At 54.9% G+C, this 13,509-nt stretch overlaps 1 protein-coding gene across 16 annotated transcripts in view; it reads right to left on the reverse strand.

Annotated features, from left to right (window-relative positions):
* MYO18A (myosin XVIIIA) overlaps nucleotides 1–13,509 on the reverse strand; it is a 95,299-nt gene that overhangs the window by 47,798 nt on the left and 33,992 nt on the right. The window lies entirely within an intron of this gene.

The raw sequence follows: 13,509 nt of genomic DNA on the forward strand, positions 1-13,509 counted from the left end.
CCTGGAGGAACAGGCCTCACTGTGCTCAGACCCTCCACAGTGCCCTTCTCTCATTTCTTCAAGTGGGAAGCCCATGTGAGGGCCCCCAGGCCTCCAGGGAGCCACACTTCCATTGTCAGGTGGGCCTACACACACAGACACACACAGTCTCGCCAGCAGCCCCAGCAAAGAGGAGACCAGGGACTGGGAACCACACGTGAGAGGCAGCATTACAGGAGCTGTGAAGATCCTCTCAAGCCGCTGGTGGGCCTCCTCTGCGGGGGTCAGCTGGACCTCGGGGGCAGCTCCTGCCTAAAGGTCAAACCACTATTAGTCCTGGCCTGGGGAATTGGAGGCACAGCACACCAAGCTTCTAGCTCAGGAAGCCACTGGGACCCCCGTGGGTAAGTGGAATAGGGTCAGGGAGGCAAGCCAGGCACCAATTTGAGTTTCTAAGCTCTCAGATGAGAATAAAAACAGGTGCCCTGGAGTTCTAGGGTTAATTCTTCCCACCACTTTAACCATTCCAGCACCAGGACGGCCCGCTCTCACACCTCACATGCATCCTCTGGCCCCTGCCCTGGGCCCAGGCGACAGGTGGCTGAACTCCAGGTTGGGGCCCATCTCAGCCCCAACTCCACCTGAGTGAGAGGCGGAGGGACAGGGAGCCAGAGGGAAGGCAGCCGGCCCAGGAACGGGCGCAGGACGCTCTCTGGCTCCTTGGAGGTTCTTCTTAGGGGCTAGTGGTTCGCCTCACACCAAAACGCCCCTGCCAACTCCTGTGTGCCAGGAGGTCACTCCCCTGATGCAGAGTGGGCCAGGAGGGGTGAGGGAAGCTGCCGCCTGCTCTTTTCTGAGTTCTGCAAAGCCCGGGAAGAATGGAATGGGGAGCAAGGCAAGTCTGAGACCTTAGGAATCCTAGCAGGTAGCAGTCAGAGAGGAGGGCCTCTAGGGCCTGGGAGACAGGACAGGTCTTTAGGTGGTACCCTGCCCCACTTCCCCCTGACTGTCCCCTTTCAGCCAGAAGGAGCACACAGGAGCACAGAGAAGCAGTAGTGAAACTTGACGCATCGCTCCACCCACCCACCCAGCCACCCAACTCCTGAGGCCCCAGAAGGGTCCACAAAATGGGAAAGCTTGAAGAGAAATGCCCCCCAACCCAAGGACCAGCCAAGCAGGCATCACCTTCCAAGGGAAAGGGCTGGACACATCGTCCTTGGCCCTCCCCTGTGCCTCTCAGCCTCCTGTCCCACCCAGAGGGCACTTTGTGGACAGACAGGACCGCAGATACAAAGGGGACCCACTGTGCTCCTTTGCCACCCAGGCCCAGAGCTCCTCAAGAGTCCTGCTGCCAGAGGGACAGCTGGCCAGGCCTGAAGAAGTAGTGATGGCGATGATGGTATCAATAAGCGCTGTTATCAGCATCACTATGGATGCTACCATTTACGGAGCACCCACCACGCCAGGGATTAGGCTCAGAGCATTCATTCCCTGTATCCTTTCTAATCTTCACAGCAACCCTTCAGAGTAGGTATTATCCCTTATTTGCAATTCTAAAATCCAAAAAGCCCTCCAAAACAAAAGATTCTTCTTAACTGTTTTGGTGGCAAAACCTGACTGTTTAATCCCCCCCTGCAGCATGAACATTCATAATTTTCCTGTGGAAATATTAATGTGTTTGGTCACGAGTTGCTGCTCATTATGTACATTGTATGACAGTCTCAAATACAAAAATCACTAATTTCCAAAATACTTCTGGCCCAGGGGCTTCAGAGGAGGGATGGTAGACCTATGTGATCCCCACTCGACAGATGAAGGCTCAGAGATGCTGAGGCCCCACAGGAGTGAGTGGCTGGGGATGGGATGTGAGCACAGGCCACCTGACCCCAGAAATTCTGTCTTTCTACCCTCTCACTGATCTGCTAAGGCTCTGATCCTCGGCTTGGGATCTGGGGCCTCAAGCTGATACCATGTAGCTGGGGGCCAGGCCCCAACTCCCTCACAGGTGTGGAAGAGCAGCAGCATGCAGTTAACAGGTCCCCTGGGTTCTGGCATCCGGTGAAGGAAAGCCATGCAGCCCTGCCATCGGCACGTGGCCCGGGCCCAGCTTCGCAGTCATGCGGGGCTTGTGGAAGAGGCTTGGGAAAGCTGGCTGCCAGTCCTCAGGTGAGGGTGGTAAGGGAGGGTAAGAGGTTAGTGACACACTCAGGTACCTCCTGCTGTACGTCAGGGGCTGGTGACTTGTTCTGTCGCAGTCCAGTGAGGTTCGACTTGAGGTTCGGGTCAGCGGAGCCCGGGTCCGCCAGCTCTTCCGGCTGGGCTGGGGAGCCTAGCTTCTCTGAGGAGTCCACTGTCTCCGGGGAGACTGGTTTCCCCGAGGAGCCTGGCTCCTGGCTGGAGGGCTTCTCCCCCTTCCCGGGAGGCTGCCTGCCACGCGGCCTGTGGTCCTTGCCCCTGCCCCGAGACATCAGGCTCCGCAGGCCCACGGAGAGCTCATCCTTGGCGGCCTCCTTCTCTGCTTCGGACTTAGGCCGAGCAGGGGGAGCAGGAGGGGGTGGCAGCTTCGGACCAGGGGCTGCCTTTTCTCCCTTCCTGCCTCGAGCTGGGTGCTCAGGAGATCTGACCGCTCTGCCCGGAGGCTCCTTGGCGCTCCCAGGCTCCTCAACAGGCAGCACCTTGCTCACCACCTTCCTCACTGCATTCGCCACCCTCTTCCGGGACAGGCCCTGGGCCTCCTCGCTGGGGCCTTCCACTGAGGCAGTCCTCGGGCCGTTCATGGTGAGTGTGGCTGCAGGGCTCTTGGCTCTCTGGGGGGCCTCTGAGGGCACAGGGCTGGTGGAAGGCTGAGGACTCTTAGATGGGCCACTGCTGCCCTTTGAGCTGCCCTCTAGCTACAGTCACACAAACACAGGGAGACATTAGCATCAGCCTGTGTCCCTGCCCGCCCCACACAGAGGAAGTAAGAGGTGTGACCTCACATCTAGTCGTGGAACAGACATTCCATTCATCCAACAAACAACACAAGCTCCAAGAGGCCGCCCCAGGAAGCCCTCTTTCCATCTTCCAGATAGAACAACTGCATCGAAGAGTTTGGCTTCTTTCTCTCTCCCATAAAGCACAGCAGGTCACCTGCCGTCTATCTCCAGGCTTAGCAAGGAGCTGTGAGAGGCCAGCACAGGGTGCCCAGAGGCCCATGAGTTACCCCAGAGTTACTGGCTTATGTCAGGACAGCAACTAAGCCTGCATCCCAGGAAGCCCGCTCCCTCACAGCCCAAACACGGCAGAGACGGAGCATGGCGAGGTCAAACACCAATTCCTACCATCAATCCTGGGCCTAACTCTGGGGCTTCCTGCCTTTGTGGTCCCTGGTCCTTCTATCACCCAACTTCCTCTGTAGTCAGACCCAGAGCCTGCCCATCCCAATGAAAACCGTAATTAGGAAGTAATTCTTGGCCCGCAGACATGCCAAGCCTCCTCCCTCCCCACTCCTCTGGGTTGAGGCCACTGTCTACCCCTCACCCACACTCTCCAGAGCTGCAGAAACCCAGTGCTGGCCCAGGAAGCTTCACCTCAGCCTGCTTTCTGCCAGTCTTCCTGCAGTTTGCCTTGTGCAAACCTCTCAAGGGCTGGAGGCCTCCTAGCTCCCAGAGTGTGCACGTGGAATGACAGGAGGAAGAGGTGGCAGCAGCTGCAGCACTCAAAGGGTTAAGCACTCAAGTGACCACAGCTCCACTCTGTCTAGGCTCAGCCAGCCTCTGGGCACCCAGGAGTCCACTGAAGATGCTGGCACACTCTGCCTGGTGGGGACTGTCTGCGGTCCCGAGGGACCGCCACTGGGCAGGCCAGGCTGGCTAATAGCAGGGCAGTTTCCTGCAAAGCCAAGCCACATTGCCTGGGAGAGCCAGGTCAACCTAGGGGCTCCTTGCGGGTCAGGCAGTGCCCTGCCACTAATGAGCTGTGCTTGAGTCCTCGTTCCCCAAACAGTGACCTTGGTTCTAGGGTGTACCTGGCTGCCATCTCTATTGAAATGCAGGAGGGCGCTCACAGAGTGGACAGACCTCTGGCTGCCGTGTGGACAGAGACCCACGTCCTGAGCAGAGCTGAGCCAAATGACCTCAGCCCAGGCCTCAGGTACAGGGTGGCCCTGCTGCAGGGGTGGGAAAGGGAGGCCTTGAAGGGGCCTCTTCCTCAACCTCTTGGGCCAAGAGTGTTCAGTGGCATGTCAGGGCCCTGCAGAGCTGCCGTGGCCCCAGCTGCTGGGCCTCACTCCCTGCCCCCCACTTCTGGCTTTCCTCCCATGCCTTCTAACTGAAGCTCATGATGACGATGACAATGACAATGATGATGATGATAGCAACTGTTAATACTTAAACGGAGCTTATTATGTGCCAGGCAGTCTTCTAAGCACTTTACACATAATTTCCCCCCCAAATCTGGCATTCTCCAAGGCCGCTCCCTCGCAAATCTCAAACATATGCCCTTGAAATCACCCTGACCTTGCAGCACTGCTTACAGATCAGGTGGAAGCCATAACACCTGGCTAATCAAATCTCTACTCAAGAAAGGGGTGTGTGTGGGGGGCAGGGGGCAGGCACCATGTGGGGTAACGAAGTACAGATCTGTTTTGTGATCCAGCTCTGTTCCCGAGCCCTGGGCACTCCTGCCCCCTAGATCAACAGCAGCCCTCTCCTAACTACACATCTCTGGACCTGGCTATTCTAGAACCGTGTCCCCTCTCTTGCCTTAAAAGTGTCCAACTTTATTCAGGGTCTCTATCCCAAGGCAGAATGACTTGGTGGGGGGTAGTGGCACTGCACGGCTGGAGCCTGCCTCTAGGTCACCCGCACTGAGCAGCTGACAGGGTCTTGGGAAGAGACAGCAGCAGCTGCGGTGAAATCCCTCCCCGCCCTTGGCTTGTGCCACCCAGAGCAGGACGAAGAGGCCCAACAGCTGAGCTCTCATTTGCCTGCCTAAGCCTCTCCAGCCCCAAAGAGTTCAGGAAACCAGAACTATAGGTAGGAACTAAAGAGGGGGCTTAGGGAGAGGTCCCCAACATGCCTTGGCATTGCCATCTCCTTCACACACACCAGGTTGGCATCACACATGCTGCACTTTCTGTCACTTTATTGGAATTCCCTCTAGCCACCCCACACGGGAAGGGGCACCCTGCCATGCCTGCCTGCTACGTGGAACTGCCTCCCAGACTAGGCCTGGGCTTGTGGACACAACCCACCTGGACACACAACTCTCTCTCTCTCTCTCTCTCTCTCTCTCTCTCTCTCACACACACACACACACACACACACACACACACACACACACACACACACACGGGTCTAGGAGAAGCACTTACAGCCCCTCCCTCCTTGGCAGGAGGACCAGGCTTCGGCAGAGTTTTGTCCTCCTCCTTAACCTGAGGGAGCAGACAAAGAAGTCACTTTGCAGGTCAGAGGTCAGGGTGGGGAGACCCAGCACTAAAAGCACAGAAGGAAAACATCCAAGCAGTCGCTCTCTCTGAGAGGCAGAGCTCCTGAGTGCTTAGGAGTCCTGGGGCTATGGACTTGGGCAACAGATATCCTATCCTGGCGTCAAAATTGTCCAGTGACAACTTCAAGAATGAAGTCTCTGGGGGTGGTTAAAGCCAAGTACCCTTTGCCCTCAGTGACCAGCCACGTGACCCACCTAGGCTGCCTAAAGAGGTCCACCCATGAGAGCGACATCATGGCCTTGGTTACAGGGTGGAGAGAAAGATCCAGCTAATTCAACTCGGGCTAAACTACAAGAGCCATTCGCAGCTCAGACAGGAAGTGGTCTGAACAAGAGCCTCCCTGACCTAGGGACTGAGGAGGAGGGAATGACCCCAGCGTGGGGGGCCGGCTGGGCCAGCAGAGCTCAGTGTGGGGTAATAGGTGGCCACTATCAGGATGGCTCAGGCTTGCTTCTAGGTCCGTATGATTTCCTCCAGCACAGAGCCTGCGTGCCTTCCCAACCAGACCGCTGAGCTCTGGCTGGAGGCAGGAAGTCGGGCAGAGGCGGGGATTCAGGCGGCCAGATATCTTCCCAACCTCAGACCCACAAAACTCTGCCAACCATGCAGCTGAGGGAGGCAACCCCAAGGTTCGGGGTGGGGCGTGGAGGAAGGAAAGATGCCTGGGCTCTGGGGTGTGTGCCCAGCCCAGGAGCTGGTTGGCCCAAGTCAGAAGGTAGGAGTAGAGTCAGGGGCAAAGGGCAGAGACCGTAATATATCTGGAAAAAGGACAGACAATATGGCCACTCTGATGGTTCTTTCAGCTCAGAGCCTGGCTCAGAACAGACCCAGAGGACCAGGCCTCAAGTCTGGGAGAGCCTTCTCCCCTCCCCCTCACCAGCATCTCTTCCTCCAAAAGCTCAGGCAGGCCTCATGGATTTCATTTCTCTTCTTTCCCCAGTCACTTAGGACTGTAGGAAAAAGACAGGTCTGCCACCAGCCCTACCCCATCCTCAGCATGACTCTTTCCCAGCACATGGGGCAGGAGCATGGGAAGGTGGCCTTGATTCCTGATGGAAAAGATCCTTAGAAACTCATCCAAAATCATTTTAATTATCCACCTGGGGGGACTCTCCATTTGCAACCAGGGTCCATGGCGGATTTTGAGCTCTAATTAGCAGTGCCTGGGGCACTGACCAGCATGATGGCTGCTGCAGTTTTAAAGCTAATAGCCCATAGAGCTTTTTACAACGGGCTCAAGCTTCAATGTTAGTACACAGTGCCACGGACAGAGGGAAGATGGTGATTATTCATCAGAGTGGACTCCACGACTTTAGAAATTAGTATTGGAGCAGAGAAAAGGAAGGGAGGGGCTGATGGAGAGGTAAGGAAGAGGAGTGGGAGAGTCTAGGTCTGCACCTGCTGCCCCTACAAATGCCCATCACTGCCCACTCCCCCTGCCCCATCACACCGTGCATTAGCTCCCAGACATACAGGTTAGAGGGACAGCAAGTGTTCACACCCAGACACGCTCATTACTGCACGCAGTGCTGTTAGCTCGGGCTCAGGGATGGCCCAGATTCCAAGTCCACTCCGTGTCCTTCAGCAGCTCCAAATCTGTCCTCCTTCCAGTGGCTCAAGCTTGGGACCTCAAGGGTCTTTCCCCAGTGGTGAGGCATTGAGGGAAACAGCGGCTGCCCCCTAAAATGTCTGGGACACTAGACCTAGCTCTGAGCTCAGCTCTGGATTTAGCCTGAGGCTGACTCACTGCCCCTCCCCCACCCGAAGGCTTCTGTCTGTTGTAGGTCATTGCCCAGCTGGGGACTGTACACAGCACAAAGGCACGCCCAGGTCTGCAGCCTGAATCACCCTCTGGCCCCAGGTGGCCAACTGGCCTGGTTCCCCTCTCTTGGCTCCTCTCCCCCTACCCATCACAGCCCCCAGACTCGGGGAGACCCAGTTCTGAGGCCTCAGAGCCAAAGCCATTCCCAGCGGCCCCTGCATAGCAGCTCACATTCCCAGGGGTGAGTCAGAGCAGCAGCAGTGGGAAGGGTGTGAAGGGTTAACTTGGAGGGGCACCAGTGGGACAAAAGGCAGCTCAGCTCACCAGAGGTGGAGCTCAGGGGAGGAACGTGACTCAGCACAGGAGCCCATCCAGACAGAAGAGTGAGTTCATGGACCCCCCTGGTCATTCTCCTCGGCCCCCAAGTACACACACATGCCCCAACCCGTCTCTAGCTTCCAAAGCTCCCGTTCCCACAAGCCAGTCTCCTGCCTGCACACACCATGCCAAGCACATAAGAAAAGCATAAAGAGTTTTGAAATACAACTTTCCTTTTGCTCCCAGAAGGCGAACCTTGATGAAAAGGCCATGGTGCCGAAAGTAGCCTGCACTCTGGGCCGGAGAAGAAATGGGGGGCAGGGTCTCTCAGGGACTTGGAGTCTTCCTAAAGGCCAGGACCTGCCGGGACAAAGACTGTGGGCCACAGGGGAAAGGAGGGATGAAGTGGAGGGGGAAGGATTCCAAAGCTCAAAAGGTCAGAGAAGCAGTAAGGAATAAAATACTAGAGAAAAGAGAAGGCAAGGTAGGGTACAGAACATCGACACAGCCCTTGGAAGCTGTGTGCCCTTGAATAAGCCGCTTCACCTCTCTGGGCCTCTCTGTGGAATTAGGGGATGGACTAGTCCAGGAAATGGCTAAAGTCCTTTCCAGCTCTGGCACCCTAGGAGGCTGGGTGGGGAGAGGCATGCAAGCCCTTAATTCAGTGAACCAACGCTGCGGGCCTGGGAGCCAGGAGGGGATTAAGGAAGCTGCTCTAGGACTCCTGTGGCTTTGCCTTTTACCTGCAACTCACCAGCACCTGCCAGGGGCAAGAGGCCTGGAGAACTGCACAGCTGCCCCGTCTGGCGGTTAGAAACTAGAGCGGGTCCTCTTGAAATTCAACAGGCAGAATTGGCCTCAGCTCAGTGAAAGGCTTCATCTCAAGAATCCGTTCAAGTCAGTGGAGTTAAAAAACTGGTTCATTCTTATTCTTACTTATCCTGAATTAATAGCGAAAAAACAGAGAATGTTTGTTTTCAGTGAATTACTTTAAATTTGCTTTGTTGATGTTTCTATCCTATTATCCAGTTCATGCTAGACTTTAAGTTTGTTTGTTTAATTAACTCATTCGTTCTTTGATGTCCTGCTCCAGTTCTCCTGTGTGTACAGAGAGGAGCCCATCAGCCTCAGGCTATAAGGATACCAGGTCATTTACACCTGGGCCTGTTCCTCTGCATCAGCTGTTCCTGATGAGCTTTTCTCTGAACGCAAATGTGGGTTTTTCCCTGGAGGAAATTCTCTCTGTGGCTTCTGTGCAAAATTGCCTGGATCTTTCTCCTCTCTTCCTTATCACTAGATTTTAACTAAGATTTGCTTAGGATCAGGAATAACCTATCTTTATCCAATACAGAACAGGTAAGGAACACAGTCCCAAAGATGGTGGCCATATCTCTGGTACAGTCACCTCCAGAGCGGAGAACTTATGGTTCTGTGGAGCAAGGGTGCTTGGGAGCCAAAGCCTCTCTTCCCTGACCTGTTCCATCTCTGGAGAGTTCAGACATTTCCAGCAATATTAATTACTGAGTATGGAACACCTACAATGAGATGGGCCCCGTAAAAATATTTAACGCATATTTTCATATGAAAATCTTATGACAGCCTCATGACATGAGAATTATTATTATTTCCACTTTACTGATGAGGAGAAAGACTCAGAAAGAGATTAAGTCACAAAGCTGGTAAGTGATGGAGCTGGGATTTGAACCCAAGTGGCTCTGACTGCAAGCCTGTGCTGTTCCCTCGGAGGCCCACCTTTTCTGCTACGTTAGGCAGGGTCAGAGGGGCTGAGTCATCCTTAGTAGCCAACTCTGGTTAAGATCTGCGTCAGCGTTGAGGTTCAGGAGGTCTGGGTCCAACCACAGCATGGATTGATAGTGTGGAGCTTACTAGCATTCAACGTGCCCAAACTGAGTTTCTGGACTTGCAAAGGGGCCACGACCCTGCCATTCTCTGAGGCTCTGACCACCTCCTCCCTCTCTGGCACTTCTGGCCTCTTCTCTTCGGGGAAGGGAAGAGAAACCAATGCTCACCAAACACTCACTGTGGTATCTGGCACAGTGGTAGGCGCTTTACGCTGTCTCCTCCTCCAATCCTCACAAAAACCCACTTTCTAGGTAAGAAAACCGAGAAGGCGAGTACCTTGCTGAGGGCCCCCCAGCTGGTAAGTGGCAGCAGTGGGATTCACACCGAGGATGGATCTTGGGGGGCCGTTTGTGTGTCTACAACACTCCCCGGACTGTGATTTCCTCACAGGCGGGACTCTGTTTTACTCATCATACTGTGGGCACTAAATAAATGTTTGCTGCCTCACGGTCCTGCAATGGGGGTTCTCTGTACAAACCTCTTATTCCCATCTGGTCTCTTCTGTCAGCTGTAAACTATGGAGAATAAGACTTGTCCATCCTGATTCCCAGGGACGTGGGGAAAACAAGGGAGGTATAATCTCTAAATTTAGCAACAATAAGTAGATAGTAAACCCAATTGCCATGGGGATGAAGGGAGGGCAGGACACTCTGAAATTGCTTAGTAGCTCTTCCTGGAGCCAACAATAGCCATGAAATGCATCATCCTCTGGCCTGGCTGTCCCATCTTCAGGAATGTATAAGCAACGAGCTGACTTAAAGAAAGGAAGAGAAAGAAAACCTCCACAGACCAATACAAAAATGCACTGTCTATAATAGCCCTAAATTGGAAATAATTAACTCCCTAGAGTTAGGGAGGGGTTAGGTAAACTATGTTACTTCAGTACAATACACTGTTGTGTTGCCATTTAAACTAACAAATATGTGGACAATGTAACCATATGGAAAACTCCTCCTAAAAGAACATCATTCAAAAAAAACTAGCACCTAAATAGAAAGCAAACAGTGATCGTAACAATGTTGTAAATTGTGCAAATTAGACACAATAGAGACATTTGGTATTTATTTTGTTATGTATTTGTTACTTACTATTTATTTCTATTATAAAGATGGTTAAACAGTCAATAAAAAAGAAAAAGCAGAGGAGATAATAGCTAAAAGCATTTGTTCTCAAAGAGGAGAGATCCAAGAAATGTGCTGAGGGACCCATCTACCCTCAGCCCCAAAGGCTTCCAAGGCTCAGGGGGCTGGGTCAGGCTGGGTTTTACCCTCTGCATCATGAGCAAGGACCATCCACCCTTCACTTATCATCCTCTGTGCCCCTCCCAGGAGGGTACAGGTGCACAAATGCCCCCAGGGGGATCGTTCCACCCACCAGGCACCCCTCAGGCATGGATTGCTCAGCCTGGACAAATGTGTCGCGGACATCCATGCCAGATGTCCACCCACTGCAAGCCCCTGAGGGCAGTGGACACCCTGAGAAAGACTGCCTAGGGGAAGAGAAGATCCTGCTGCCTGTGGCCAAGGGAACGTGGCAGCTCTTCTCTCTACCAACTCGCACACACGCTCCGGGCTTCTCATGGCATCCTCCTCTCTCTCCTTTCCCATTTGAACACACAGGGGAGCTCCCACTTGACCCTCTCCCTGCCAGTCCTAGCCTAGTACCGACTAATCTAAGGATATGGAGGAGGATGAAGGTGCAGGGAAGAAATAACAGTAAGAACAGTTAGCCTTTCTTGAGCATGTACTAAGTGCCAGGTACCGTGCTGAACGCTTTACATGCATTATCTCCTTTAATCCTCACAACATCCCTCTGAAGTAGATACTAGTATGATTCCTACTTTACAAATGAGCAAAAGGAGGCTTAGAAATGACCTGCCCAAGGTCTCATAGCAGCGAGTGGCTGATTGGGACTTATGCCCAGGTCTGTCCTCCAGCAAGAACCTCAGAGGCTCATGTTAGGGGATGGAAGGAAGCCCTGCCCCCACCTCCCTTGGTTCGCCTGTGCCATTGTCCTTCCATGACATCACCTGCCAGAGCAACAGTTTGGGTAGAAAGCTGGGGTTTCCAGAGATGGCCTACCCCTCCACCCACCCATGACTGGAATAAGCTTTATACAGAGCCGCTTGGGAGGAATGGGGGGCTCTTCAGGGACTGGCCTAAAGGCCATGCTGCCAGAGGAGAAAGGGGAGAAGAGCTTGGCAGGGACACCCTGGCCTCTTTGGTCCAGCCTCCAGCGAGAGCCCTCCCCCCACCCAGGGCGGAACAGAAAGTAGCCAAGCGCGCGGCCACTGTCGGCCAGGCCAGCCTGGAGGAAGCAGGTGCGCTGGGATGGCTTCCTGCTGCCACTGCAGTTGCAGAGGCCCGGGCTTCCTCCTCCAACGGCCAGACCTGCTGGAGGCACCCCCTTCTCTGGGGATACTCACTGCCCCTCTGCAGGGCACTTTGCCAACTGCCTGGCCATCGGCGTGCATGGCCCCAAGTCTGTGACCTGATGCCAGGACCTGAAGGCCCAAGGCGGGGTGAGTTATAAGCTCTACCAGGAAGCACCCACTCTCAGGGTGAGAAGTCTCTCGGGCCCCACCCCCAGCCCGCCCACACATGTCGGCGCTGGTGCCAGTTTTGTGGCTGGAGCGGGGCAGTCCTTGGGCACAGGGAGATACAAATGCTCCTAGGCACATCTCAGGCTCCTGATACACCTCCGCACCAGGCCAGCCCATACTCTCTGCCAACTGCTGACACAACTGAAAACCTTACCCTTGGTGGCCGGGAGGGGCGGCGTGGGGGAACGGAACAGACTGGGAGGCCGTTGTGTCTCTCCTCACTTGCTTTTTTAAGGAACTTACTCCCCAAGATGCCATCTGTGGCCCTTCCGAGTGTCCGATCCACAGAAATGGAGGAGCCCATGCTGAGTCCACTCTTGGGGACAATGAAAGGGGGATCCCTGACAACTCCAAAAGCCACCCCTCTTAAGCCCCTCTCTCTTGTCCACCAGGGGAAGAGGGGGTGGAGGGCCATGCTGGCAACGCAAAGCAGGGACAAGACCTCCAAAGTCATGAGTCAGGCCCAGGAAGCCCTGCCCCTCGCCTCTGAGAGGTAGAGGCTGCGGGGATGGATAATTCTCTCCCCACCAAGGCAGCCTCACGCCTCCCTCCCCACCTACTTCAGCCACCTCGAGGGAAATAACAAAAAGTCCCCTCCTTTCCTAAATGAGGAAACAGCATGAGGAGCCTGGGACATTTCCGGGGTGGGGGGTCAGAGGGACACTCACCCGCATAGCCTGGCCTGCAGCAGGCCAGAGCAAGGAGTCTCCTCTCCGATGCTGCTCCGTTAGCAGCTCAAAATAGCACTGGCAGCAGCCCCGCCCCTGTTCCCCTCCCTCTCTCCAGGCCCCTCCCGTCCAGAGCTGCCCAACCCTGGCCAGAGCCAGTGGGAGAGAGTGAGAGAGTGAGTGGCCTGGAGGACTGCGGGTACCAGGTATGCCGGGAGGAGAGGGTGATACAGCACGCGTGGAAGAGGAGAAGGAGGCTCCTGGAGTGAGGACGTGGGGTGAGGGGCAGGCAGTGTTGGAGGGTTAGGGGCAAGGGACGGGGAGGGTGAGACTTTCCGACTGACACACGCCCAGGCTCCCGACAGCTGAGCTGATATGGCCCCTAAAAATAGCAGAGGAATTTGAGACCTGCAGCCCCCCAGCCCCACAGGCCAGGGTCAAAACAGGCACATGCGCGTTCACGTGTACACACACACACCCCAGCACGCATGAACACTCGATCACAGCACAGTGTTCCTGAGAACACACAAATCATAGGCTCACCCCAGCCATCTAATTACTGCGGCAGAGGCCAAGACAACCACTAACGTCACATCCAATACAACACACAGGGCCCACTGCCCACTGTGCGCAAACACAGCCATCCTGCAAAGTCCAGCAGGAGCAGCGACCCACACGATCAGTCTGAGGCCCACTGTGGCCGCCTCCCTGTAATAAATACACCGGGGACGTGCATAGGATCAACTGCACGCTCTGCGTAGACATCCCTCTCCCACACACAGCCAGTGACTGCGCAGGCACAGAGGAGGGTGGGGTAGGTGGGGTAGGT

The sequence above is a fragment of the Balaenoptera musculus genome, chromosome 20 (genome assembly GCF_009873245.2).
Source record: "Balaenoptera musculus isolate JJ_BM4_2016_0621 chromosome 20, mBalMus1.pri.v3, whole genome shotgun sequence".
Lineage (NCBI taxonomy): Eukaryota > Metazoa > Chordata > Mammalia > Artiodactyla > Balaenopteridae > Balaenoptera > Balaenoptera musculus.